This window comes from Akebia trifoliata, chromosome 15 (genome assembly GCF_017979445.1).
Source record: "Akebia trifoliata isolate Shusen 1 chromosome 15, ASM1797944v1, whole genome shotgun sequence".
NCBI classification, from domain to species: Eukaryota; Viridiplantae; Streptophyta; class Magnoliopsida; order Ranunculales; family Lardizabalaceae; genus Akebia; species Akebia trifoliata.
The window spans coordinates 28,257,516-28,270,466 of record NC_141389.1 but is presented as its reverse complement, the minus strand read 5'-3'; the positions used below and the strand labels follow the sequence as shown (position 1 = coordinate 28,270,466).

Genomic DNA, 12,951 nt, shown 5'->3' with positions numbered 1-12,951 from the left:
TATTATAGTACAAACATAGTAGAATCAAAAGGAGGAAATGAGGGTTGAATCATGGAATTTCTTGATTTTTTCGACCACCACTACGACCCACTCTATTCTTTGGGTCGTGTCCATGATTCGCTGAAGGGTCACTATAATCATCTATCATTGCTTTTAGAGACCTCCCTTGTACGACCAATTCGTTGCCTGTACAAAAAGTTGGAAAATAAAGAAAGAAATTACAACAAAAATAATTTCAAGTAGTAAAAAAAGTTCAATGTTAATTTGGATAAATTTGGATAAAAAAGTTCATTCTGGAAGATTTTCGTTGATCCCAGTAATTGGGAATAGAGACTTAATATTATGTTATGATCCCAAGAGCTTTCCATACCACTAACACTTACGTCCTTTGATTGTATTGGCTTGGTTCACATCATTTGGTATAAAAGTAAACATCACGTTTCAGATTCAAACCTTATCAAGAACAATTGGGGGAAAGAACGACTTAAAAGTAGGACTGCAACTTGGACAGGTCAAACCCGAATCCGATCTTAGATTAGGTTTGGGCACAGTTAGCTTGGGTTTGAGCTCGGGTCTTTTTACCTAATCAATTGGGTCGTCCAATTTGCCCGAACCAAAACTTAATATGAGTATAATTTAATTTAATTTTTTTTTTAAATATCTATTTTTCTTTGTGGTTGACAATTCACGTTGCAAACTTTATTTAACCATCTTCGTCCTTTTCTTTATGTTTATTTATAATTTCATGTATGCAAACTTTGAAATATATTTTTAAGATAAATAATTGTAAATTTTATATTTTGTTACATACTACTTATCTTTATATAAGTCATTATCATTACTAAATGAGCTTGGGTCATGCATTTCGTGTCCGAGATTAGGTTAGGCATGGAATGGGTAGGTGTATATATCCTGTTTGGAATGTTCGGAAAGAAAAATCAGATCGTAGGTGAAATAATTTAAGAATAAAGATGCGTATTCACATTAATGATGCATGTATCATAATTAATATGATGAGATGGGTAACGGGAATCGAACCACATAATTAGCTTCTACTGTCTATCAAGTGTGGGTTCGGCGTGAGTTGATCCCCAACCCGCCGGAGTTGCAGCCCTACTTAATAGGCTAAAACAGAAGGACAACATAACTACATCTGCTTCAAAATAGGTCACTTACATGTAATAATCACAGTCATCTTAAAATAACAAAATTACATTTCAAATTTTAAATTTTTTCTATTATTACTTCTATAAGTTGAGAATTTAAAATCTAAAAAATAAAATAAAAAGTAAGGAAAAAATAATATTATCATAATAGATGCATGTTTATTACATTTTATATAGACGATCACAAGTGGTGATTAACATTCATTATTAATAACACGATCAATTTCTTTTCTCTCATCTTCAATCTTAAGTTTCTATCTGTTTTAACATTCAAACATCAAGAACAAGATAAGATTCACAGAAAGTAATTGGTGGATTTTTCCTATAGAAAAATAAAGAATTTTGGATAAAGGGTTGGAGTGATGGATGGAAGATGAGGTTGGATAATTTAAAAATAAGAGTTGTGCTCGAGTGACTTCAAGATTATACCTCATACCACACATTTTGACGTGAAAGTATATTGGAACCATAGATGCTTTTCATCAAGAATGTGTGATATGAGGTACAATCTTGAGGTCACTTCAGCATTATTCTAAAAATAATTTATCTCAAAGGTTCAAGAGTTTTGAAGATTAGAAATTATTTTTGGAAGAAAATTAAAAGGGTTTTGGATAGAGATTGAAGACGAGGGCATTTTAAGTCATTTTAATAGACTTTCAGTGTAGACTGAAGTCAAGGAACGTCTGTCAACAATTTAAAAAGATAATAGTGGCTTATATTAAATATTCAGCAAAACGTGGAGGATATTAAGGGCAAGAAGTCCGTGAAAGAGAAGAAGAATTTCTCCATGTATCCAAGACATAAGAAATCTCGAGGAGCATCTAACGATTTAGATTTAATAAGATACGCACGAATCTCGTTGTATAATTTACTACCATATTTGCTACGTTACAGAGATCCAGCTGTAGATGTGCAGTCCCATAGGGTTCGAAATACAAAATCAACGCGCATCACGCGGTATTAGCACATCACCGTAGATTACACCACGTGTACGGTCCACAATGCAAATACCCTTAAATTACACTTGTAGTAGAACCCACGGCGTATTTTAGCACGAAACAGTTCACCCTAACCAGGGCAACTTCTTGGTTAAAGTTCGTTATCTATCTTCTCCATCATTGCAGATAGAATATCTCTTTACATCACAGATTGAAAACTCAAAACTCTACCTCGAGTTTTGTGTTTTTGTTTTTTAATCTGAGATGAGATATAGGGTGAGATGATCAAACGTTTATATCTACGGTAGAGATACAAAGATAAGGAAATCATACCTGAAAGTGAAATGCTGTTACGAGCTGAAGAGATTATCGCAAATGCAAACAAGAGACACCAACAAAGCCGAAACGCTACACCCATCTCTCTCTCTTTCTTGATTATCGGATGTGAATAGAAACAGAGACCCCCGTCTTATATAGAGACCATTTATAGTAGGTGGACACGTGGCAGAGTGGGATTACAAGCTAGAGTTGACTTAGGCAAGTAGTGGTTCCCACGTCTGCTACGGGAATAAATGTCGATAGAACTTTGGGGATTGAATCTGAACCGTTAATAAAAGTAAAACGCGGAGTTGTTGCTCATTAGTTAGGTGGAAAATGCACCTTCGTATTCGGGCTTGCAATTATTTCTTGGAAAATGCCAAAGTAACATAGAATTGACATCGTTTCACACATTGATGACGTGGATAAGTGTACTGCACCGTAGAGGCTTCTCATCGAGATACGAGTGAGATCCCTTCTAATTTGTTCGTGTCTCTCCTCTTCATTTGGCTCCATGACCTTAATCGGGATTTTCACATTTTACCTTAATAAGAACTACATAAAACTTTCACGGAATTACCAAGATAGAATTTTGATAGAAAAATCAAAGGAGTTTTCTTATATAATATTGAACACAATGGCATTTAAGTCATCTTATGCTGGTCTCTGTTACACAACTAGGTCAAGGGGGGCATATCAACAGTTTGAAAACACAAGGGGTGTGTTATGTACACAAAAGTGGAAGGATATGCTTAAATCACTCATTTTCTCTTTATCAAGGAAACGTGGAGCTTTAATGTATCGCCAAGTGGCTTTGCTGGCATTGAGGGGGCATTATTTTGTCTCTTTCGCTGGAGATGACGACTTGCTATCTTACTTACGACTCACTATGTGAAATTACTTCATATTATATTTTTGCCAGCCTGGGGGGTTTAACCTATTTATTCATAGTGACATATTTTTATTTTCCTTTTTGATTGGTCAAGCCAGTTATTAGGAGGGTAGTGAACAAGTTTGCCAATTAAACTGTCACTATTTCTAAAATAATATCTGTAATAACTCATAAGTGGGTAAATTGTGAATCAACACTATGAAGTTAATTTATGAAGAATAAATGAATTTTTGATCATTATTCCCGGGCAATAAACAATGATTGAATTATCTAACTATCATGGTTTTAAAAATCGGTTTTACATCTCGTCTCGTCCATGCTAAATTTCGAGTTATCTTGGATGAGTTTTTCGATATGTTTGAGATTTCTTGTCTAAAAATTAAAAAAATGCACGTGGGGTATTAAATCTCATTTGAAAAACTGACTTACTCGTCCGTCTCGTTCATGCCTGATACTAAGACAACTTGAACGATACATCTTGGTTTAGGACGAGTTTTGAAATTATGCTAACTATTGGCTTTGTCATAGTATTTTAAGAAAAATATAAAAATACTAGTCTCAAATAGATTTGAGGAGGAGAATCAAACATATGAATGTGATAAGAAGATACTTGGAAGGACTCCTTAGAACAATAAATATTTTAGATGTTTATATTGATCTCTTGAAAATACTTATTTTTACACTTATCTTGACCATACATTACTTATTTCACATACCTTATTTGAGGTGAGAAAAGTTCACACACCCCCCCAAAATATCAAAATACCAAAAATCTTTGAAGAACCAACCGACTTCAAAATTTTGGTAGAATCCTCTCCTTTGGATTACCTGTGGTATCTCTAAGGAGGTATTCCAAATATTAACTAATAAATAGGGACGTGAAATAAATAAAATAAATAACATTTCATAATCGAGGGTTCTCCAAAATTTTAAAGAGGCATAATGATTCAATGCATTTTGTAGACACCCAAATTTGATCGGGCTCTCGATGCAAAATGCCCTAAAAATCACAAAAATTGGAATGGGCTCCGAGGCCAAAACGTACAAAAATACAACGTATTTTGTCATTCTATTTTCAATAAACGGCCCAAGGCCTCTCACGTGGCCCACGGACCAAATCCCTTACCATCCTTCTAAATCCAACTCAACCCAATCCAACATAAGCCCAAACCCATTATCCAAGTCTATTCAACTCAACCCAAATCCATTCCTATTCAACCAACAACCTAAGTCCAACTAAACACTCTACCCAAGTCCAAATCATTCAACCCAAACCCAACTCAACCCGATCCAACATCACAACCAATCACCATAATCATCAAGGTGTGACACATGTCATCACCCCATCTTACCTCTCTCATCCAACTACCAACTCCCATTACCTTTCTCTAAATAATTAAATTTTCCATTAACTTCTCTCTAAATATCATCTACCCACACTCCCAACCTACACTTCTCCCCTAACCTATCCTATCAATTCTTTCAAATCAAACACTTATGACTTACACCTCCCCCTAATCTACCCCCATCATTTCCTACAAAACCCATCTCTACAACCTAAACCTACACCTATCCTCTCAAATCAAACACTCATCCTTTCCTATCAACTCATCTCAACCTTTCATTTTCACCCACTTTTACACATGTCATCATTTTCCTCACCCTCCCAAAATATCATCAACCACCTCCTTAAATTCTCCATTCTCTTAAATCAAATATCATTTAATCACAACCATCATCTTAAACTCACCTCACCAAACACTCAACCCAAATGGGTTGGGTTGGATCTAAACCATTTGGGTCAAAACTCACCCATTTAACCCTCCTTCTCTAAATACCCTCCAACTTTCTCTAAATTACACCTACTTCTTTCTCAAACTTATAATCATTCTATCATTTTTCTTCATTTCACCCAACTTTACCCCTAAAATAACTCCCCAACTTTTATAAAAATCCATCCATTCTCCCCTTACAACAACTAATGAAAATTTGACAAAAATCCTCTAAAAAGATACCTTACCTTACTACTCTCAACCCTCAACTCTCTACTCTCAACACCCAACTCTTAACTCTCAACCTTCTTTTAAACAAATCAAGAAAAGAAAAAGAAGACATCAAGGAGACATCTTTGAACATCAAAGAAGATCAAGATTGGATCAAGGTGGGTTTGAACAAAGGACACCCCCTCTAACTTTCCTCCTCTACTCACCTCTTTCTCCACACATTTGCACACACACACCACGATGATTTAAATCACCAAATAGCCCCTTCTTCATAAGGGTGCCCTCAATAATCTGAACCGATATCGAAAGTCCCTCACACTTGAGGGCACACGTCGAATTATTATTATTATTATTATTTTTTCGATTTTATTTTTTTCTTTATTTAAAAAAAATCGAATCCGAGGTTACCACATTACGTGGATGGAGTAGGGTGCCTAACACCTTCCCTACTCCATAAATGGACCCCCTTACCTTGAATCAAAGGTTAGACCATATACTTTATCCTACAAGAGTCATTAAAAAATGTCAAAATGACATGTTTTTTTTCAAAAATACGACTTCAGGTGACCATTCACACCCATATCCAAAAATGAATGGTGGCGACTCCAAAACACCCCAAAGTGGAGGGATGTTTCAAAAATAATGAAAATCCCATGTCCACACATTTAAAACACCTGGGACATAAGCATTTGGGGTATTTTTTATACGAAATTTTTTTAGAGCATTTCCGGTAGTAAAATAAATTTTGGATGTGTATTTAATGCATCTTAATATGTGAGCTTAGGACACAAGTTTACATTATCCATTCTTTTTTAAGGAAGTAACGGATTATTCACATAGTATATGTATGTAAAGTATTCTTAATAGATTATTCTTATAGTATATGTAGAGTATTCTTTAACTATGTTTTCGAATATTCCTTTTCTTGAGGCATTTTATCAAATAATTTTTTTTTTAATTAATTGAGCCAGCAAGTCAAATGTAGATTGTTTATGCCTTAACAAATTTTTTGTTTAATTAATGGCATGTTTGATTGCACGACAAACTCTAAGGAAATTAGTTTGCCGTGGAAAACTGATATTTGATTGTGTTTGAGTGCAAAACAAATAGAAAAGGCAAGAAAAATCATTTTTCACGTGCAAGAGATGTGTCGCTTGAGGCCGCAAATCTTTTCTCACCCTTCCCCCTTAAGAAAATGATTTATCACAAAGCAATGAATTCATATCTCACAAATTCCCTTTTTTTCTATTTAAAATTCATACAAACAAAGTCATTTTGGTCAAAAATCATAAAATTGCAACAACCGACCTCATAAACAAGGAGGTTAGTTTTCAAAACTTAAAAAAAAAAAAAAAATTCCTTTATACAATATTTTAAATTATAAGTAAACCTTTTTTATACTTGCCCCTTTCATGATAGTCTCATGCCATCTTCCAAATAAATTAAAAGAAAAGAAACACTTCCCTTACTAACTTAGTAAGTCTTTGAGCTCAAATGGAGTATCAAAATGGCGGACAATCTAACACTATAACCTCTAGATTTATTAAAAAAACTCAGATAAAAAAAAAAATCATCCTCTTTTTTGGACTTGATCCAAGATTTTGAAAATGGATGACCACCGAATTCATAAATTTAAATTTAAAATTTAACAGTGAAAAATAAATTTAAATTTTTTAAAGTTCATAGAATATTGTCTTCTATGTCTTGTAGCATCGGATCATGGATGCCACAAGGTTAGCTCAACGACCCTTGTAAGATTTGAAATCTTACCATAGTAAGGTTAGAATTTCTATATATATATATATATATATATATATAAAATCTATACCACCCAATTTAAATGAAAGAGAAAAAGAGATTTTATATGTGATTTTTCAAGATATGCTCAAACAGTAAAAAAGAATTTGCCAGGCAACTATTTTCCCTACACACCCTAATTGTATTCTTTTTTAAGTGTTTTTTTGTGGTAAACTTTTTAATTATTTTACCTAAAAAAAAAAAGCGGATTAACGGAAAACTCCATCAAGATTATCAAAAGAAAGGACTAATCAATATGATGTATGATTAACATTTATTATCCATACCAGTTGGCTTGGACAAGACCTGGCTTATTGACTGGGCTAAGATACAGACCCAGTACGCTGTCTACAGGTCCAATTTATAAAATTCCCTCGTTACATTGGACGACTCACTCACTCACTTCGACCCTGGATTATAGACTGGGCAAAGATACAGACCTGAATTATAGACTGGGCAAAGATACAGACCTGAATTATAGACTGGGCAAAGACTTGCCTTTTTTGTTTCCACCCTTTCACATTGCGCCAATTACGCAACATTCTCTTCAAATATGATCATATAAGTGCATGCAGTTTCGTGGCCACACAACACATATTCTCCAACAAAATGGAACTTCCATTGTCATGGATGATGATGATGAAGGTTTTTCCATTAATATTCATCCTTCTATGGTGCATCATGATGAGCTCTTGTGCAGTACAAGCTGCCACAAACGAAACCGATCGATTCGCTTTGCTTGCCTTCAAGAGCCAGATAACTCAAGATCCACTATGGGTCATGAGCTCATGGAATGATTCACTCCATTTCTGTGACTGGCCAGGTGTTACATGTGGTCGTCGACATCGAAGAGTGGTGAACTTGAACCTACAATCCCACAACTTGGTGGGTTCTATTTCACCTTACATTGGAAATCTATCCTTCCTAAGGTCCATCTACCTCCAAGACAACGCCTTCCAAGGTGAAATCCCACAAGAAATCGGTCATTTATTTCGACTTAAGGTTCTCAATTTGACAAACAATTCTTTAGAAGGCAAGATTCCGACTAGTCTGTCCAATTGCTCGAACCTCGAAGTCATCAGTCTAAGAAGGAATAATTTCTTGGGCGAAATTCCAGTCCATTTTGGCTCCTTATCTAAGCTTCTTGCACTTGCCATTTCCGAAAACAATCTAACTGGAGGTATTCCACCTTCTTTGGGGAACATTTCCTCTCTTGAACAAGTCTATCTAGGGGAGAATAGCCTCGGGGGAAGCATTCCAGATTCTCTAAGTCGGCTTACAAGTTTAATTCTATTCAAAATTAATGGGAATCAACTATCTGGTATGGTCCCTCCATGGCTTTTTAATATCTCATCACTCATGCAAATATATATGGGATCTAACCAATTGTTGGGTAGTCTTCCACCCGACATCAGCGTTGGTCTTCCTAACCTCCAAGAACTTTCTATCACTGAAAACCAACTTATAGGACCGATACCCCCTTCATTGTCTAATGGTTCACAACTTCGAACTCTTGATATGGCTAGAAACAATTTTATTGGATCAGTCCCTATTATTTTCGGAGGCCTACGTCATCTAAGTTTGCTAAACTTGGGCTCCAATAGTCTTGGACGTGGGAAAGTTGATGATTTAAATTTCTTCACTTCCTTAACTAATTGCAGCAATCTAAAAGTGTTGGCTTTAAGTTATAATAATTTTGGAGGTACGTTACCTAACTCTATAGCCAATCTCTCCATAAAACTCCAAACCCTTTTACTAGGAGCAAATCAAATAGTTGGAAGCATTCCTCTAGGGATTGGGAACCTTGTAAATTTAGCTAGATTGGGTCTAGGTACCAACTTTTTCACTAGTAGTATCCCCAACAGTGTTGGGAAGCTTCAGAAGCTACAAGCATTACAGTTAGGACGAAACGGACTGTCTGGACAGATCCCATCCTCCATAGGAAATCTCACCCTACTGTACATACTCCTTTTAAATAAGAACAACTTGACAGGAAACCTTCCTTGGAGTCTTGAGAATTGTCGAAAATTACAATTCTTAAATCTATTTCAAAACAACCTTAACGGTTCTATACCCAAACTTCCCTCCTTTCTAATAACCCTCGACTTATCCCTTAACTCTTTGATCGGATCCATACCAACGGAAGTTGGTAGCTTGAAAAATCTTGGTGAATTTTACGTCTCCGAAAATAAATTATCTGGTGAAATCCCTACTTCACTTGGTGATTGTTCGTCACTTGAACAACTTTATATGGAAGGAAACTTCTTTCATGGAAATATTCCTTCATCTTTTGCTTCTTTGAGAGGTGTTCAAGATTTAGATCTTTCACGCAATAACTTATCTGGAAAAATTCCAAGAGAGTTAGAGAATTTGTCCGGTTTGCTTAGTTTGAATTTGTCTCTAAACAATCTTGAGGGTGAGGTACCATCAAAAGGTGTCTTCAAAAATGCAAGTGCGATTTCAATATTTGGGAACAATAATCTTTGTGGTGGAATTTCCGAATTGCAGTTACCAGTTTGCCCTATCCAACAGTCTAAGAAACACCGAAATTCTCATTCTTTCAAAGAAATTTTCTTAGTAGTTGGTGTGGTTATAAGCTTGATTTCGATCATGTCATGCATTCTTATTCTTCATGCGAGGAGAAAATCAAGAAAGAAACTATCATCCACATTTTCAATTGTGGATCAACATGTTAGGGTTTCTTATGGAGAGATTGTCAAGGCCACCGATGGTTTCTCTGCAGCGAATCTGATTGGTAGTGGAAGTTATGGTTCTGTGTATAAAGGAGTTCTTCATCAGTATGAAACAGTGGTTGCGATCAAGGTACTCAACCTTCAACAACGAGGAGCTTCGAAGAGTTTCATGTCTGAGTGCAAAGCCTTGAGAAACATCAGACATCGAAATCTCCTTAAGACCTTGAGTTCTTGCTCAAGTGTGGATTTTCAAGGTAATGACTTTAAAGCTCTTGTGCTTGAGTTTATGCCTAATGGAAGTCTAGAAAGCTGGTTGCATCCAAGTGTTGATGGCCAAGAGCATGATATGAGGAATTTAAGCTTCATTCAAAGGCTAAATATAGCCATTGATGTTGCTTTAGCATTAGATTATCTTCACCATCGTTGTCCGACAACAATCGTTCACCTTGATCTGAAACCAAGCAATGTTCTTCTAGATTTCGATATGATCGCCCATGTCAGTGATTTTGGCTTAGCAAAGGTTCTTTCTATCTCATCTGATTGTTTTATACAAAGTCAGACAAACTCAATTGCTATTAAAGGCTCTGTTGGGTACATTCCTCCAGGTATGAATTTCAATTGTATTTTTGTTACTGTTTTCCCCTTAATCAATTGTTATAGAACATCTAGATTTAATATATGCTATTATAATCTATTTAAGTTGCATAAACAGGATGGTAAGCCCTTCAAATAGATGCTACAAGATACTTTCGCAAAATTACGTAGGGACATCTTTCTAAATGCACCTTGAGTTTTGCGGAAGTATCTTAACCACCCTATTACTGGAAAAATCTTTCTTTCTTAATGCCCCATGCCCGGGTAAAACATGAGGACTCAAATCATCAAGCTTGACGGTTTTAATCTTTGATCTCGATGATTGATTATGAAACATTGAGATCAACGGTTGTAACAAGGTCAATCTTTAAATTTTGAATATTTATCTTGAGAGTCCAAGTTGGAACATCGGGATAGGGTGATTTACAATATTTTATGTTGAGGATCGGAATAAAGGTTGATCTCAATAATTTGAGTTGTAGATCAAGACAATTTGAACCATCAATCGATCTCACCAATTGATGGGTGGGAGGGTGGGTGTGGGTGTGGAGGGGAGTGCATGAATAAAGAAAAAAAAATGACTAAATGGATGATCAAGTTACAATAAAAAATAAAAATAAAAAAACAAAAAAACAAAAAAAATAAAAAAAACAAAATTGGGGGGATTTAGAAAGAAATCCCTTGGTATGCTATGCAAGGTGCATGAACTAATTTCCCCTCCCCCCCCCGGCCTTTTTTTTTTCCTTGGAGAGAACCATGAGAAAGAAAAGGATATTAGGCGACAAATAAAATGGAAAAAATGGGAATATTTAATTATATTTTTGGTGGGATAATTTAGTAAATTCCCTGCAAAATTGGTGATAAAAAGGACAAAATAAGAAAAAAATAATTAAAAGAAGATCTTGTGGACCACCTCTAGATTACCATTCAATAAATAAATAAGAAGAAATGGTCCGTCTCCAAATCTCCATGGTGTTTTTTGGGGCTTTCAACTTGCCTCTCTCATTGATTTGGAGAAATTTACTTGAGTCCCTTAGTCATTATAATTTGAGTCATGTTGGACTGATATTAAAATAGACATCGATTCACACATTGTATGCACAGAACCATTGATGCTTCTCATTCGTATCTCGAAGAAAATCATCTATGGTTCTATACACACATCCACATCAGCAATGTGTGAAACCATGTCAGTTCAGGATTTTCCTTATAATTTTTACCAAAAATCTATCTCACTAAAATAACCATGCACCTTGCTTTCTAAATTTTAATTTCAACCATGTAAGGGGTAGTTTATTATTTGAATAATTTACCAAAATGGTAGAGTTTTTGAAATTATTTACCAAAACGGTACGCTATTCAAAATATTTCCAAAAACGGTAATTTTACCATTTTTGGAATTAAGTTTTTTTACCAAAACAGTAAAAACAGTAAAATATATATATTTTTTTACTGAAAATACCCTTTTTTGTTTTACATATGTATTTATAATTTTAACCTTAAAAAATGGAAAATCCAACTCAAAAGATTCACTTTCTTTCGGTAATCCAACAATCATATGTATTTACAATTTTTTTTTACTGAAATCAATTTTATTTTTGTAATTTCAGTCAAAAAAATAAAAAGGGTATTTTCGGTATAAAAAATACATTTTACTGTTTTTACCTTTTTGGTAAATAAACGAAAAGTTGTGCATGTTTTGGTAAATCTGCCTTATTATTTTCTATTAGACTTGATATAAGGAAGTAGTCAAGGACTACATGTCTAATTTTGGGTATAATGGAAGTAATTCAATTTCTTAATTGCGAGGAAGGTATATCAAAAAATGTCTTTCCCTTCTTTCTTTAGTCATTTTAGTGAAGCATACTATAATATGATCTATGAATTTGCAGAATATGGCATGGGTGTGGAGGTGTCTACATTTGGAGATGTGTACAGTTTTGGAATACTCTTGTTAGAGATGTTTACAGCAAAGAGACCAACCAATGACATGTTTAAGGATGATCTAAGCCTTCATAACTTTGTAAAGGTGGCTTTGCCTGAACGAGCAATGCAGATTATGGATGCACGTCTATTCTTAGAAGATGAAAATGTTGCGGTCACCACTAATCTAGAACATCAAAATGATCGAAACCAGCGAATGTGGGAATGTTTGGTTTCAGTGCTCAGAATTGGAGTAAAATGTTCTATGGAAGCACCAAGAGAACGAATGGAGATGAATAATGTCGTCGTGGAATTGTGTTCGATCAAGGATGCTTATCAAGGGCTCGAGATTAATGGGAGAGAGACAAATTAGAGTCCGACTTTATTTGCGAAGGCACATCTTATCTCCATAATTATTGATATTTGTATGGTAGTTTTAATTTGTTTAATCACATAATGTTGTTCCCACCATTAAATAGAAAATTGAGGCCTTTCATCTATTTAATTCCTTTGAGGTTTTACTTAATGAAAATATCTAGTATTAAATTTAAAAAAACCTATTGTTGTATAGAGCTTATATTGCTACACCAACTTTTCTTTATGATGCCTACTATTAAATCCTTACAT

The 12,951-nt window shown here is 34.8% G+C and overlaps 1 pseudogene; it reads left to right on the top strand.

Moving 5' to 3' along the window:
• Positions 1-7,723: 7,723 nt before the first annotated feature.
• LOC147385052 (putative receptor-like protein kinase At3g47110 pseudogene) lies at positions 7,724-12,716 on the top strand (annotated as a pseudogene).
• The last annotated feature ends 235 nt before the right edge of the window (positions 12,717-12,951 follow it).